The 16,039-nt window shown below is 48.3% G+C and overlaps 1 long non-coding RNA gene across 1 annotated transcript; it reads right to left on the bottom strand.

Annotated features, from left to right (window-relative positions):
• Nucleotides 1-1,082: 1,082 nt before the first annotated feature.
• On the bottom strand, nucleotides 1,083-14,375 carry LOC122541980. The gene is made up of 3 exons (XR_006309733.1): nucleotides 14,290-14,375; nucleotides 11,007-11,120; nucleotides 1,083-1,153 (listed from the first exon to the last, which is right to left on the bottom strand). It is a non-coding gene; the product is annotated as an uncharacterized LOC122541980 (long non-coding RNA).
• Nucleotides 14,376-16,039: the final 1,664 nt, after the last annotated feature.

The following is a 16,039-nucleotide window of genomic DNA, read 5'->3' as shown; positions in this document are numbered from 1 at the left end:
GAGGCTGAACAGGCTGGGGCTGTTTTCCCTGGAGCGTTGGAGGCTGAGGGGTGACCTTTTAGAGGTTTACAAAATTATGAGGGGCATGGATAGGATAAATAGCCAAGGTCTTTTCCCCAGGGGTGGGGAAGACCAGAAATAGAGGGTATAGGTTTAAGGTGAGAGCGGAAAGATATAAAAGAGACCTATGGGGCAACCTTTTCACACAGAGGGTGGTACGTGTATGGAATGAGCTGCCAGAGGATGTGGTGTAGGCTGGTACAATTGCAACATTTAAGAGGCATTTGGATGGGTATATGCATAGGAAGGGTTTGGAGGGATATGGACCGGGTGCTGGCAGGTGGGACTAGATTGGGTTGGGATATCTGGTCGGTATGGACGGGCTGGACCGAAGGGTCTGTTTCCGTGCTGTACATCTCTATAGATCCCACCTCCTCCAGAGGTGTGTAATAACATCTCTGAACAGGTTGGTGAGAGAATATCTGTAACTGGAAGGTTTGATTTGGTGATGGAAAAAAAAACAATCAGTTGCATAGTGAAGCACTTCTGGGTATATAACTGGAAGGCTAAGAGCTCTGTCGATGCAGTGGTGGTGTCCTTACTTCTGGACTAGGTGACCTGTGTTCAGCTCTCAACTTGATGTACCATAACATATTTGGTCAGATTGATTTAAACATAATATCAGAACATGATTCAGCTTTGTTGTCATTGCATTGCCCTTAACAGTCTTTGCATATAAACTATTGAATGAGAAAACACACAGAATTCATTGTTATTTTTAATTCACTCACAGGATGAGGGCATCACTGGCTAAGCCAGCATCTATTGCACATCCCTAAGTGCCCAGAGGGCAGTTAAGAGTCAACCACAACGCTGTGGGTCTGGAGTCACATGTAGGCTCAGATCCGGTAAAGATGGCAGATTTCCTTCCCTGAAGTACCTTAGTGATCCAGATGGGTTTCTCCTGACAGTGGCTTCATGGTCATCATTAGAACCTTAATTCCAGGTTCTTTTCATTGAATTCAAATTTCCACCATCTGCCATGATGGGATTTAAACCCAGACCCCGAATGTTAGCTGAGTCTCTGCATTAGCAAGACCATTACCTCTTCATCATGGTGGTAAAAGCGCCATTCAATTTGGTGTAATAACTTCTGCAAATAGATGAGAAAAAGAGCAAGGTTTGTGGTATAACTCCACAGAGGCCGGTATCCCATCACCGAGTCACCCTTCATTTCCACATGGTGAGTCCTTGACACTGATCCAGCTCTCTCAGAACTTTTAAATGCTGTAATTGCATCAGTCTCATTCACTTTAGAACATATTACTGAACTATTCTGACTTTTCTTAACCAGCTTGTCTTTCTGAATTGTACTTTTTGTGATAAGAACCCCTACAGTGGGGAAACGGGCCATTCAGCCCAACAACATTCTGCACCATCTCTCTGAACAGCATCCCATCCAGGCTCACCCCTCGCTAACCCTGCATTCCCCATAGCTACACATCCCTGTGACACTATAGGCAGTTTAGCATGGCTGCAAATCTTTGGAGTGGGGGTGGAAACCGGAGCAAATCCGCACAGACATGGGGAGAATGCGCAAACTCCACACAGACAGACACCTGAATCTCGAGTCGAACCCGGGTCCCTGGCCAGTGTGAGGCAGCAGTGCTAACCACTGAGCCACAGTGCTGCCCCAATGACTGAGGATTGGAGCAACTTTTGAACTGATATTGAAACTTTTCTCCTGCTCTCTCTTGTCTTGTCCCTTCTATTTTTATTTCTAAATGCAATTAGACGATTTCTGAGTCTCTTACACTCTCTGCCATCCCTGTGGATTTTATCCAATATGTTGCCAATTTCCATTGGCTATTTCTCACGATATGCTGGGTTGGAGTTATCTGTGTGTGAACATTGCTTTGCAATTTCAATCTGTGATCCATCGCAGAATGTTTTATTTACATTGATCTTTATATTTCTCAACTTTACTAATCTGTAGCTATCCCTGCTCTGTTATAGAATATCCAACTTTAACACTACTGTATTTTTTAATAGCTCACATCAATACAGAAATGACACTAATTTCTATGCGTATCACAGGTTTTTGTCAGAGTGTTTTAGATGTCTGCTCCATTCTTCGACTGCTGCCCTACAACAACCTGCATTGGTTTTATTTGCCTCTTTGTCCATTCCCAGCCTTCGTTAATCACCCACAGTCAGCATCAATAACAAACAGGCTCACATAATCGCAGTCATAGAGATGTACAGCATGGAAACAGACCCTTCGGTCCAACCCCTCCATGCCGACCAGATATCCCAACCCAATCTAGTCCCACCTGCCAGCACCTAGCCCATATCCCTCTAAACCCTTCCTATTTCATACACCCATCCAGATACCTTTTAAATGTTGCAATTGTACCAGCCTCCACCATTTCCTCTGGCAGTTCATTCCACACACATACCACCCTCTGCGTGAAAACGTTGCCCCTCAGGTATCGTTTATATCTTTCCCCTCAGGTATCGTTTATATCTTTCCCCTCTCACCCTAAACCTATGCCCTCTAGTTCTGGACTCCCCCACCCCAGGGAGAAGACTTTGTCTATTTATCCTAGCCATGCCTTTCATGAAGTTATAAACCTCTATTTATTGATCATCAGCCTCCGATGCTCGAGGGAAAACAGCCTCCCCCTGTAGCTCAAATCCTCCAACCCTGGCAACATCCTTGTAAATCTTTCCTGAACCCTTTCAAGTTTCACAACATCCATCCGATAGGAAGGAGACCAGAATTGCACGCAATATTCCAAAAGTGGCCTAACCAATGTCCTGTACAGCTGCAACATGACCTCCCAACTCCTGTACTCAATACTCTGACCAATAAAGGAAAGCATACCAAACACCTTCTTCACTATCCTATCTACCTGCGACTCAGGACAATTGAGCACTAGACATTAGAAGCAAATTTAGGGGCAGCACAGTGGTTCAGAGGTTCAGCACTACTGCCTCACAGCGCCAGGGACCTGGGTTCGATTCCACCCTCGGATGACTATCAGTGTGGAGTTTGCATGTTCTCCCTGTGCCTGCATGGGTTTCCTCTGAGTGTTCTGGTTTCCTCCCACGATCCAAAGCTGTGCAGCTGAGATGAACTGGCCATGCTAAATTGTCCCATCATGTGCAGGCTAGGTGGGGTTAGCCATGGGAAATGCAGGGTTACAGAGATTGGGTCAGATCTTCTTCAAAAGACTCAATGGGCTGAATGGCCTGCTTCCACACTGTAGGGATTTGATGAAAATATTCATTAAGGACTCAGTCTGTGACCCTCTGCTAAATGATAGCTATAATCAAGAGCTATTCACATTAAATGCTTGTCTAGCCAGCGGTATCTGATTCTGAAGAATTAATTACAAAAGATATAAATCTACTCTTAATGAGCCAAGCTCCTATTCTCTGAATTTAATTTTCTTGCAGTGTTTATAACTTTGTTGTCACCCCTTTCACCACTTCACCTTTAATTTTAACCCTGCTTTTTGACCTCCTTGTTCTCTTCATGGTCCATTTTTGGGCTTTCCGATAAATTGATCCTCATGTTCGTTACTTTTTCTCTCTGACAGCGTCTGTGGGTTGTCTGAAGCGGCTGCGAACCAATTCTCGAGGGTATGCCTTCTTCACTCTGGAACTACGTGAGTACTTTCCCTGTCATTTTTCATTGCTGCTCATGGGTGAAACTCTTCAACAGAAGACCAAAGGTTGAACAACATTAGGTTGAATTTATATCCAGCCCTATAACTGGATGTAGGTTTGCTCACTGAGCTGGAAGGTTCATTTTCAGACGTTTCGTCACCATTCTAGATAACATCTTCAGTGAGCCTCCGGATGAAGCCGAACCTTCCAGCTCAGCGAGCAAACCTACATTTAGAACCTGAACCTGAGATACAAATCATCTCAAAACTTGCTAGCCCTACAACTCTTTGAGATTTCTGTTCTCCTCCAATTCTGGCCTCCTGCGGATATCAGATTTGTTGTTGATCCAGTGTAGGTGCTGGGCCTTCAGCTCCCTGAGTCAGGAATGGTGGATATTCCTCCTCAGTGCATAAACATCGCGACCTTCCTCCTTAAGCTCTTTTCCCCATAAACCTTCCGAGAGCAAGCTTTTGGTCGCCTGTCATAATATCCCCTTACATGGCCTGGTGCCTCACCTTGCTTGATAAGAATGTTGTGAGGGGCCCTGTGATTATTTGCTATGGTAAAAGTGCTAATTAAGTGCACGTTCTGATTGCCACAGGGTGGCAAGGTGGCTCAGTGATTAGCACTGCTGCCTCACAGCACCAGAGTCCCTGGTTCAATTCCAGCCTCGGGTGAATGTCTGTGTGGAGTTTGCACATTCTCCCCGTGTCTGTGTGGGTTTCCTCCAGGTGCTCCGGTTTCCTCCCACAATCCAAAGCGGGTTGGGTAAATTGGCCATGCTAAATCGCCCATAGTATTAGGCTCATTAGCCAGGATTAAAGAGAGGGTACGGGTTTCCCTTTGCAGGGTCGGTGTTGGGCCGAAGGGCCAGTTTCCATACTGTAGGGAATCTGAAATATGTTTGGCTTTGCACACTGAAGTGTGTTACAGGGACTGAGTTGCCAATCCTGGTTAGTATATCTCTGGGACGTACTTTTCGATTTTATTCACACACAGGATGAGGCCCTCACTGGCCAGGCCAGTGAACCTCGGCAAGATGGCGGCAGAGTAGGACAATCCAGCCACAGCTCCACAGCTCTGCTCCTTCTTTGTCCTTCTCTTTTTTTGTTTTCTCAAGTGTTTTAATTTTTAAACTCCCCCGGAAGGGAATGGAGGAGGGGGCTCTCAGAGCAGAGGCCATTGCTGGCGAGTCCTGCTGGTGAGTCCCAGAGGAGAGTGACAGATGGGAGGCTAGCGCAGGCAGGACAGTCCTGGACCAGAGACCAGTGTGGGGAGGCAACTCACAGACTGGAGACAATCGCTGGCGAGTCTCAGAGGTTAGTCCCAGATGAGAGGCTGGTGTGGGAGCTGAGTCCAGGAGACGGGATGCAGGCCAGAGGTAAGCATGGGGAGGCGAGTGCCAGACTGGAGGCCGGTGTAGGGAGGCAAGGTTTAGTCTGGAGGCCGGTGTAGGAAGGCGAGTCCCAGACTGGAGGCCGGTGAAGGGAGGCAAGGATTACTCTGGATGCCGGTGTAGGAAGGTGAGTTCCAGACTGGAGGCCGGTGTAGGAAGGCGAGTCCCAGACTGGAGGCCGGTGTAGGAAGGAAGGCGAGTCCCAGACTGGAGGCCTGTGTAGGAAGGCGAGTCCTAGACTGGAGGCCTGTGTAGGAAGGCGAGACTCAGACTGAAGGCTGGTGTAGGAAGGCGAGACTCAGACTGAAGGCCGGTGTAGGAAGGTGAGTCCCAGACTGAAGGCCGGTGTAGGAAGGCCAGTCCCAGACTGGAGGCCTCTGTAGGAAGGCAAGGACTGGTCTGGAGGCCGGTGTAGAAAGGCGAGTCCCAGACTGGAAGCCTGTGTAGTGAAGCGAGTCCCAGACTGGACGCCTGTGTAGGGAGGCAAGGAATGGTCTGGAGGCCGGTGTAGGAAGGCATGTCAGACTGGAGGCCGGTGTAGGAAGGTGAGTCCGAGATTGGAGGCCAGTGCAGGAAGGTGAGTCCCAGACTGGAGGCCGGGGTAGGAAGGTCAGTCCCAGACTGGAGGCCAGTGTAGGATGGCGAGTACCAGGCTGGATGCCTGTGTAGGGACTTGAATCTCAGACTGGAGGCCGGTGTAGGAAGGGGAGTTCCAGACTGGAGGCCGGTGTAGAAAGGTGAGTCCCAGACTGGAGGCCGGTGTAGGAAGGTGAGTCCCAGACTGGAGGCCGGTATAGGGAGGCGAGTCCCAGATTGGAGGCCTGTGGAGGAAGGTGAGACTCAGACTGGAGGCTGGTGTAGGAAGGTGAATCCCAGACTGGAGGCCGGTGTAGGAAGGCGATTCCAGACTGGGAGGCCGGTGTAGAAAGGTGAGTCCCAGACTGGAGGCCGGTGTAGGAAGGTGTGTCCCAGACTGGAGGCCGGTGTAGGAAGGTGTGTCCCAGACTGGAGGCCGGTGTAGGAAGGTGTGTCCCAGACTGGAGGCCGGTGTAGGAAGGTGTGTCCCAGACTGGAGGCCGGTGTAGGAAGGTGTGTCCCAGACTGGAGGCCGGTGTAGGAAGGGGAGTTCCAGACTGGAGGCCTGTGTAGGAAGGTGAGTCTCTGACTGGAGGCCAGTGTAGGAAGGTGAGTACCAGACTGTAGGTCGGTGCAGGAAGGCGAGACTCAGACTGGAGGCCGGTGTCGGAAGGCGAGTCCCAGACTGGAGGCCGGTGTAGGAAGGCGAGTACCAGACTGGAGGCCGGTGTAGGAAGGCGATTCCAGACTGGAGGCCGGTGTTGGAAGGCGAGACTCAGACTGGAGGCCGGTGTAGGAAGGTGAATCCCAGACTGGAGGCCGGTGTAGGAAGGCGATTCCAGACTGGAGGCCGGTGTAGGAAGGCGATTCCAGACTGGAGGCTGGTGTAGGAAGGTGAATCCCAGATTGGAGGCCGGTGTAGGAAGGCGATTCCACACTGGAGGCCGGTGTAGGGGCTTGAGTCTCAGATGAGAGGCCGGTGTAGGAAGGCGAGTCCCAAACTGGAGGCCGGTGTAGGAAGGCGAGTCCCAGACAGGAGGCCGGTGTAGGAAGGTGAGTCCCAGAATGGAAGCCGGTGTAGGAAGGCGAGTCCCAGAATGGAGGCCGGTGTAGGAAGGTGAGTCCCAGACTGGAGGCCGGTATAGGGAGGCGAGTCCCAGACTGGAGGCCTGTGGAGGAAGGCAAGGACTGATCTGGAGGCCGGTGTAGAAAAGTGAGTCTCAGATTGTAGGTTGGTGTAGGAAGGTGAGTCCCAGACTGGAGGCCGGTGTAGGAAGGTGTGTCCCAGACTGGAGGCCGGTGTAGGAAGGCGAGACTCAGGCTGAAGGCTGGTGTACGAAGGCGAGTCCCAGACTGGAGGCCTGTGTAGGGAAGCGAGTCCCAGACTGGACGGCTGTGTTGGGAGGCAAGGAATGGTCTGAAGGCTGGTGTAGGAAGGCGTGTCCCAGACTGGAAACCGTTGTAGGAAGGTGAGTCCCATACTGGAGGCCAGTGTAGGAAGGTGAGTACCAGACTGTAGGTCGGTGCAGGAAGGCGAGACTCAGACTGGTGGCCGGTGTGGGAAGGCGAGTCCCAGACTGGAGGCCGGTGTAGGAAGGCGAGTATCAGACTGGAGGCCGGTGTAGGAAGGTGAGTCTCTGACTGGAGGCCGGTGTAGGAAGGCGAGTACCAGACTGTAGGTCGGTGTAGGAAGGTGAGTCTCTGACTGGAGGCCGGTGTAGGAAGGCGAGTACCAGACTGGAGGCCGATGTAGGAAGGCGAGTCTCAGACTGGAGGCCAGTGTGGGAAGGCGAGTTCCAGACTGGAGGCTGATGTAGGAAGGCGAGTCTCAGACTGGAGGCCGGTGTGGGAAGGCGAGTTCCAGACTGGAGGCCGATGTGGGGAGGCGAGTCTCAGACTGGAGGCCGGTGTGGGAAGGCGAGTCCCAGACTGGAGGCCGATGTAGGGAGGCGAGTCTCAGACCGGAGGCCGGTGCGGGGAAACGAGTCACAGACTAGAGGCCGGTGTAGGAAGGTGTTTCTCAGACTGGAGGCCACTGTAGGAAGGCAAGTTTCAGACGAGAGGCCGGTGTAGGAAGGCGAGTCCCAGTCTGGAGGCCTGTGTAGGCACTTGAATCTCAGACTGGAGACTGATGTAGGAAGGCGGGTCTCAGACTGTAGGCCGGTGTAGGAAGGTGTTTCTCAGACTGGAGGCCACTGTAGGAAGGCAAGTTTCAGACGAGAGGCCGGTGTAGGAAGGCGAGTCCCAGACTGGAGGTCGGTGTAGGAAGGCGAGTACCAGTCTGGAGGCCTGTGTAGGCACTTGAATCTCAGACTGGAGACTGATGTAGGAAGGCGGGTCTCAGACTGTAGGCCGGTGTAGGAAGGTGAGACTCAGACTGAAGGCCTGTGTAGGAAGACGAGTCCCAGACTGCAGGCATGTGTAGGAAGGCGAGTCCCAGACTGGAGGCCTGTGTAGGAAGGCAAGTCCCAGACTGGAGGCCTGTGTAGGAAGGCGAGTCCCAGACTGGAGGCCGATGTAGGGAGGCGAGTCTCAGACTGGAGGCCGGTGCGGGGAAACGAGTCACAGACTAGAGGCCGGTGTAGGAAGGTGTTTCTCAGACTGGAGGCCGCTGTAGGAAGGCAAGTTTCAGACGAGAGGCCGGTGTAGGAAGGCAAGTCCCAGACTGGAGGCCGGTGTAGGAAGGCGATTCCCAGACTGGAGGCCGGTGTAGGAAGGTGAGTCCCAGACTGGAGGCCGGTGTAGGAAGGTGAGTCCCAGACTGGACGCCGGTGTAGGGACTTGTGTCTCAGACTGGAGGCCGGTGTAGGGAGGCACGTCCCAGACTGGACGCCGGTGTAGGGACTTGTGTCTCAGACTGGAGGCTGGTGGGGGGAGGCAAGGTCCTTATGGACTGTAGACCGGTGTGAGGTGGTGAGGCCTTTGTGGACTGCAGGTGAGGCATCGAGTTTTGAAGCCTGGTAAACTGACAGTCTGGAGGCTGGGTTCTGGCACTGACTTGTAGAAAAGGACTGTAATTCGATTAATTGTTAAAAACTTTTTATTCTTATGCTAGACATTTATTTATTACTCTTTCAATTCTATACCAAATATTTACTATCTGTACCAAGGTATTCTGTACCTAAGATGGTGCCATAAGCAGTAACATTGTAAACTTTTCACTAAATCTCATTCTATTCATTGTCCTTCCTTCATAGGGCACTTACCAGTCTGGAGTCACATATAGGCCAGACCAGGTAAGAATGGTAATTTCCTTCCCTAAAGGGTGTCAGTGAAACAGATGGGATGTTCCTCCCATAGCAGGATTTGAACCCAGATCCCAATTTCATAACCTAGGTCACTGGATTAACAGTCCAGCGATAACACCACTCATCTGTTGCTTCTCCTTAAATCAGATTCATTAGACGAGCTCCTGAGCCTGACTGTCATGTGCTTACTGTTGGCTGATGGACATGGTATCCCTCCTTCCTAATTAGAATAGCTTCTGGATCCTTCTCACTTGGGTCGGTTTCTTTAAGAAAATATATTGTTGCTATCCAATGATACCCTTCAAAGGAAGTCCACTGATTGAATCCTGGATGGAGAGGCTTGTCTGAGGAAAGAATTTGAGTAGAAAATGGGCCTATACTCTTTGGGCTTCAACATATGAACACATGGAAGAGATGCATAAAAAGTTTGTAAGAGTGGTTCCAGGGAAGAGAAGCTTCAATTTTGTGGATAGATTGGGGAGATTCTCTTTGAAAGGTAGAAAGCTGAGAGGAAGATTTATAGATGTATTCAATATCGTGAGTCATTCAGCACGGAAACAGACTCTTTGGTTCAACTTGTCCATCCTGACCAAGTTTCCCAAACTAAACTAGTTACACTAGCCTGTGTTTGGCCCATATCCCTCTAAACCTTTCCTATTCATGTACTTTTCCAAATGTCTTTTAAATGTTGTAACTGTACCTGCATCTATCATTTCCTCTGGCAGTTCATTCTACATACGGCCCACTTTCTGTGTGAGAATGTTGCCCCTCAGGTCTCTTTTAAATCATTTCCCCTCTCACCTTTACAATATGCCCCCGAGTTTTGAACTCCCCCCACACAGTAGAAAAGACCTTTGCTATTCGCCTTATCCATGCCCCTCATGGTTTTATAAACCATTATAAAGTCACCCCAGCCTCTGACATTCCAGTGAAAACAGTCAATATGCCCCCGAGTTTTGAACTCCCCCCACACAGTAGAAAAGACCTTTGCTATTCGCCTTATCCATGCCCCTCATGGTTTTATAAACCTCTATAAAGTCACCCCAGCCTCTGACATTCCAGTGAAAACAGTCCCAGCCTATCCAGCCTCTCCTTGTAACCCTCTAGTCCTGGCAACAACCTGGAAAATCTTTCCTGAACCCTCCCCAGTTCAAAATACATTGAAAACTATGTTGTGAGCAGATGGGGAGAAACTGTCCCCATCTGTATAAAGATAGAGGATGGGAGGGCACAGATGTTAAATGATTGGCAGAAGTAAGAAATGTAAGGAAAAAGAAACTTTTTTCACACAAGTGGTTCAGGTCTGGAATGCAGTACCTGGACATGTAGTGGAGGCAGGTTGAAGTGAGGCATTGAGATGATTGTTGGAGTAGGAAAATGTGCAATGGAAAAGATGGAAAATTGGCAATAGAATCATAGAATCCCTGCGGTTTGGAAGCAGGCCATTCAGCCCATTGAGTCCATATCAAACCTCTCAACAGCATCCCACCGAGACCCATCCCCCTACCCAATCCTTGTAACTCTGCATTCCCCATGGTTCACCCACCTAGCCTGCACATCCCTGGATACTATGGGGTAATTTCCCATGGCCAATCCACTAACCTGCACATCTTTGGACTGTGGGAGGACACTGGAGCACCCAGGGAAAAACCCACGCAGACACGGGGAGAACAAAGATGCTCTGTTGGACAGCAAGTGCAGACTTGATGGCAACTGGTCTCCTTCTGGAACTTTTTGCGATTGTGTCATTTAAGCAGAATGACAGGGGACTGTCATCAAAGCATGAAAGATTCCGTGAGCCTTTGCAAGACTAAACGCTGAGGAGCTGCGTCTTTGCATCTGACTGTCTGCTGCATGCACCCTTCAAAGAAGGAGACGATCATTTAAGACTCTAACGAGGAGACATTCTGCATACAAAGAATGTTGTTCCTTAACGAACAGTGGATGGTTGGTGAACATATTCAAGATGTTGCCTTTGTGAATTAAGCAATATGTGGATCAACAGTTGAGGGGTGAGGTTCCCTTGATTGTCTCAGCTAACGAGAAGGACAATTTGACCTGTTTCTGTACCTGCCTCTTAAGTTCTTCTTGCTAGTTTTGTGGAGACTTACCCGAAAATGAATGTGTCAAATTTGCCATCAGTTCACTTCTGCTGAAGTTGGCAGGAGATGACATCTTTTTAATAAGCTGCATCTGGTCCCTGGTTGGCATTTCACAAGCAACGTCTGTGCATAACGGGGAATTATAACAAAAAAGGTCATTAACTTCAAAGGCAGTTACCATCCTTCCTATCATTGTGACCAGTGTACCAGTGTGTGACATTTCATGCCTGTGTACATGCTGATTAAACTGTCATTTACAATACACAAGAGCTCCTTATACTCCCTCCTGTCGTCCCAGAAACACTTAGACTTCATCAGGCACTCAGAGATCACACTTTCAAATAATTTATCTTGTAGGTGACCTCAATTAACTTCTTCTCTTTTCAGAGCATCAGCTGTCTTCTCTCTCCCCACCTTCTGTGGCGATCGTCAGTGTTTATTAGAATGAAAAGCGAGGCTATTGTGACGAGTTTAGAAGTGGAATCTCACCGGTGTGGTATTATAAGGTCAGAAAGTTAAATGCTGGAACTAAGATTGGAAGTCAATGTTGTTATCATGCAAATGTTAAGAACATGAGGTCCTATGTCCCAAGTACATTGAATCAGTCACCATGAATGTGTTTGGTGGATTTCTGAACTAAGGGACATGGTGTATGGGATATAGTTTATATCTCCTCACCTAAGGAAGGATTTACTTTGCAAAGTGATACCGCAGTGGGGTAAGACCTCTACTTGAAGTCTTCCTGCTGAAGATAGATGGGGGTCCACTGTATTAACAGACCCTCCTGGTGCCTCAATGCATGTATGTGTCAGAGATTAGATTCCCCACAGTGTGGAAACAGGCCCTTCAGCCCAACCAGTCCACACCGACTCTCCGAAGAGTAACCCACCCATTTCCCCTCTGACTAGTGCACTTAACACTATGGCAATTTAGCCATAGTGTCATCTGGCTTGCACATCTTTCGACTGTGGGAGGAAACCGGAGCACACGGAGGAAACCCATGCAGACACGGGGAGAACGTGCAAACTCCACACAGACAGTTGCCCGAGGCTGGAATCAAATCTGGGATCCTGGTGCTGTGAGGCAGCAGTGCTAACCATTGAGCCACCATGCCACCTTTGTTTTTTTTTGGATAGAGTCAAACTCCCATGTTTGTTTGTATCCATGAGATGCTACTGTACTGAACGGAACTGCGCTTGTGACTATGTATACATACAGATATATTTTTTAGAAATAACTTATATTTTTGAAATAAAAGAAAGATAAAGTTTCACCAGAATATTGAGGAGAAATTGAGCAGAACTGGATCTGTATTCTCCAGAGTTTAGAAGAACGAGAGGTGATCACTTTGAAAATAAAACTCTGCAGGGCCTAACAGGGTGGATAGAAGAAGGATGTTTCCCCGGGGCTTGAGGGGATTTGAATTAGGGGACACAGTCTCAGAACAAGAGGCAGGCTATTTGGCATTAAGGTGAGGAGGAACTTTCCCACCTAATTAGATTAGAATACATTACAGTGTGGAAACAGGCCCTTCGGCCCAACAAGTCCACACCGACCCACCGAAGCGCAACCCACCCATACCCCTACATTTACCCCTTACCTAACACTATGGGCAATTTAGCGTGGCCAATTCACCTGACCTGCACATCTTTGGACTGTGGGAGGAAACCGGAGCACCCGGAGGAAACCCACGCAGACACGGGGAGAACGTGCAGACTCCACACAGTTAGTCGCCTGAAGCGGGAATTGAACCCGGGTCTCAGGCGCTGTGAGGCAGCAGTACTAACCACTGTGCCACCGTGCCACCCACTAATGATGGTTAGTGTATGGGATTTTCTACCCCCAGAAGGCCATGGAGGTTCAGTCACTGAATACGTTCATGGACTCATCACAGAATCCTCACAGTGTGAAAACAGGTCATTCAGCCCAACTAGTCCACGGTGACCCTCCAAAGAGCATCCCAGACTCAGCCTGTAACCCTGTATCTCCCAGGGCTAATCTACCAAACCTGCAAGACTTTCAGATGACAGGACAAGCAGTTGGTAAACATACAGAGCTCTCAGTTTTATGTTTAGGAGAATTGACTACACCAGCAAGGATGTGATGTTAAGCTTGTAGCAGACCTGGATGCAGGTTTGCTTGCTGAGCTGGAAGGTTCATTTCCAGACGTTTCATCACCCTACTAGGTAACATCTTCAGTGGGCCTCCGGACGGCTTTGTCCAGCTTCAAGCCAGCTTTGCCTGAGGCCCACTGAAGGTGTTACCTAGTAGGGTGACGAAACATCTGGAAATGAACCTTCCAGCTCAGCGAGCAAACATACATCCAGAACCTCAACCTGAGCTACAAATCTTCTCAAAACTTGTAGAAGACCTTTTTAGACCTCTATTGTGTACAGATGTGGACCTCACAGTATAGGAAAGATGTGAATACATTGGAGACGGTGCAGAAATGATTTATAAGAATTGTTCCAGGAATGAGACTTTTCGGTTATGATGATAGATTGAAATGATTGGGACTGTTCTCCTTGGAGAGAAGAAGGTTGTGTTGCAATTTGATAGATGGCCTCAACCTCCTGAGTGGTTTAGATAGAGCAGATAGGGAGAAACTGTTCCCACCTGTAAAAGGAGCAAGAATGAGAGGGCATAGATTTCCTAGAATCCCTACACTGTGGAAGCAGGCCATTCGGCCCATCAAGTCACACCAACCCTCCAAAGAGCATCCCACATAATCCACTTAGCCTGCACATCCCTGGACAATTTAGCATGACCAATCCGGCCTAACCTGCACATCTTTGGATTGTGGGAAGAAACCGGAGGAAACCCACGCAGACACGGGGAGAATGTGCAAACTCCACACAGACAGTCACCCAAGGCTGGGATCAAACCCGGGTCCTTGGCACTGTGAGGCAGCAGTGCTAACCACTGAGCCACATGCCAAACTCACACAGAAAGTCCTGGTGTAATACTGTCCACTGAATACTTGCTTGTTAAATCACTTCTTCCAAATTACTCCTTTACTTTTACTTTCTCCAAAGCCAGTCACGTGACCCTCCATTCTGGGCCCATATTTAGTTTGCAGCCCTTCCTCCAGTCCCAGGACACTGGCAAACCAGGAACCTGAAGTGGTTGGATGCCTCACCTTTAACCCGGTTTCTAGGTTTAACTCTGGATGATGATGTCACACAGCCCTTCTTCTGTCAGCCTCCCACTCACAAGATTACAGACATCCGGGTCAATCACTCGGTTTCTCTTTCTGGCGTGTTCTTCGTACCTTTTCACCTTCGACCCTTACCTGCCATGTGAGTCGGCTCTGACCACCTCAAGTCTGTCGGTAATGGGCTGCAGGTTTAGTGCTGTTCCTGCAATGGGACACGGGGAACATCCAGCACTCAGGAGCAACAGCGGCAGATGGCAAAAACCCTCATTGAGATGAAGAAGTCTGAACTGATAGGACAAAGTGGCAATTGACTGGAGGATTTCACATAGCAGGGGAGGGCAGCTCAAATGATTCCTGAACTTTGTTTGAACTCTGAGATTAAACTGCAGCACTCCACTCCAATTCTCCCATCTGTATTTCTTCAAATTACATTTATTAGAATGTCAATGAAAATGGTACTAATGACAGTTGAAATCCACACTGAAATTATCCTTAATAAAAGCTATAATAAGCTATTGGAAAGTCACCACGACAGACTAATATTGTCACTCTATTCTCATCAAGGGTATAATAAGGGAATTATATTGCACTGGAAGACTAAATTGAAATGATAGAGCATCGTGCACTGTTGCTAATGGGTTTGTTTAGTTATTGTTTGCCTATAATTTAAAAAAATAGCTTTAATAATGAACTGGGATGTTGCAATGGTGTAAGATCACTTAGGAAATGTAAAAGGGCCATTTTATGCACTTGAGTCTTCAGAGGTGTTAAGTGTCACTGGAAAATTAATTAATCAGTCGCCCCTATTTAATTGTCTAGGCGAGAGGTTAGCAATCTTAAACATTGTAGTCCATGCTGTGACAGTGCTTCCACAATGATACTGGAGAGGAAACTCCAGCTCTGTGACCCGCTAATAATAAAGGAATGGTGATATATTTCTGAGATCCGTTGATTAGCTCTAGGGGCCATTTTCAGTCAAGGTAGCATCATGGAGGACGTTAAACTACTCAAGATAAAACTCATTCAGAATACCTTTCTGAAAGGTCCATCAGGTACTGTATGTTTCAATTTCCCTCCTCTTGAACCTAGTTAAGTTGAGTTAAAGTTAAGAGAAAGATGAAGCTTTCCACATAAGGTTCTGTCTCTGCAAATAGAAAATGTCCTTTATTGTTCTGATCATGAAATATTCACTGGGGATGCTTTTGTACTGTTCTATTCTCCTCATCTTTTCCTGCTCCTTTTTAAAAAATCTTATAACTTTTTTTTTGCTGTCTGCATTTTATTAAATCAAATGATTTGACACCAGAGGGGAGGCCATTCATCATATCATGGATTTGTTAGCCGTTTGGCAAATGTAATAACCAGGTCCTGTTCCCCTGTTTTTTTAAGCTCCCAATATTTGAAACTGAACTGGGCCAGCCACATAAACCCTGGGGCTATGAGATCAGGGCTGGAAATTCTGTACTGAGTAACTCATCTCTGCACTCACAATAAATACTGAGGCAATGAGAGCAGATCAGAGGCTGAGAATTCTGCAGCAAGTAACTCATCTCTGATCTTCACACAAAGCCTGTTGACCATCGACAAGGCAAAGTCAAGAGCACAATGATTTACTTTCTATTTGTTGAATGAGAACACACCCTCCATCACTGATGTACAGTGACCACACTCAAGAGTGTGGTGCTGGAAAAACACAGCAGGTCCGAGGGGCAGGAGAGTCAACGTTTCGGGCATAAGCCCTTCCGCAGTGTGTATCATTGACAAGGTTCCTCTTAACAGCTTACCTAGGCCTATTCACTAGATCCGTAAATGTAAGGCCAGGTTTGGGAGTATGGGAGTATGATTATCGGTAAACATCTCTACTAGATACACATTACCATGACTT

Source organism: Chiloscyllium plagiosum, chromosome 39 (genome assembly GCF_004010195.1).
Source record: "Chiloscyllium plagiosum isolate BGI_BamShark_2017 chromosome 39, ASM401019v2, whole genome shotgun sequence".
Lineage (NCBI taxonomy): Eukaryota > Metazoa > Chordata > Chondrichthyes > Orectolobiformes > Hemiscylliidae > Chiloscyllium > Chiloscyllium plagiosum.
This window is presented reverse-complemented; position numbering and strand designations above follow the sequence as displayed.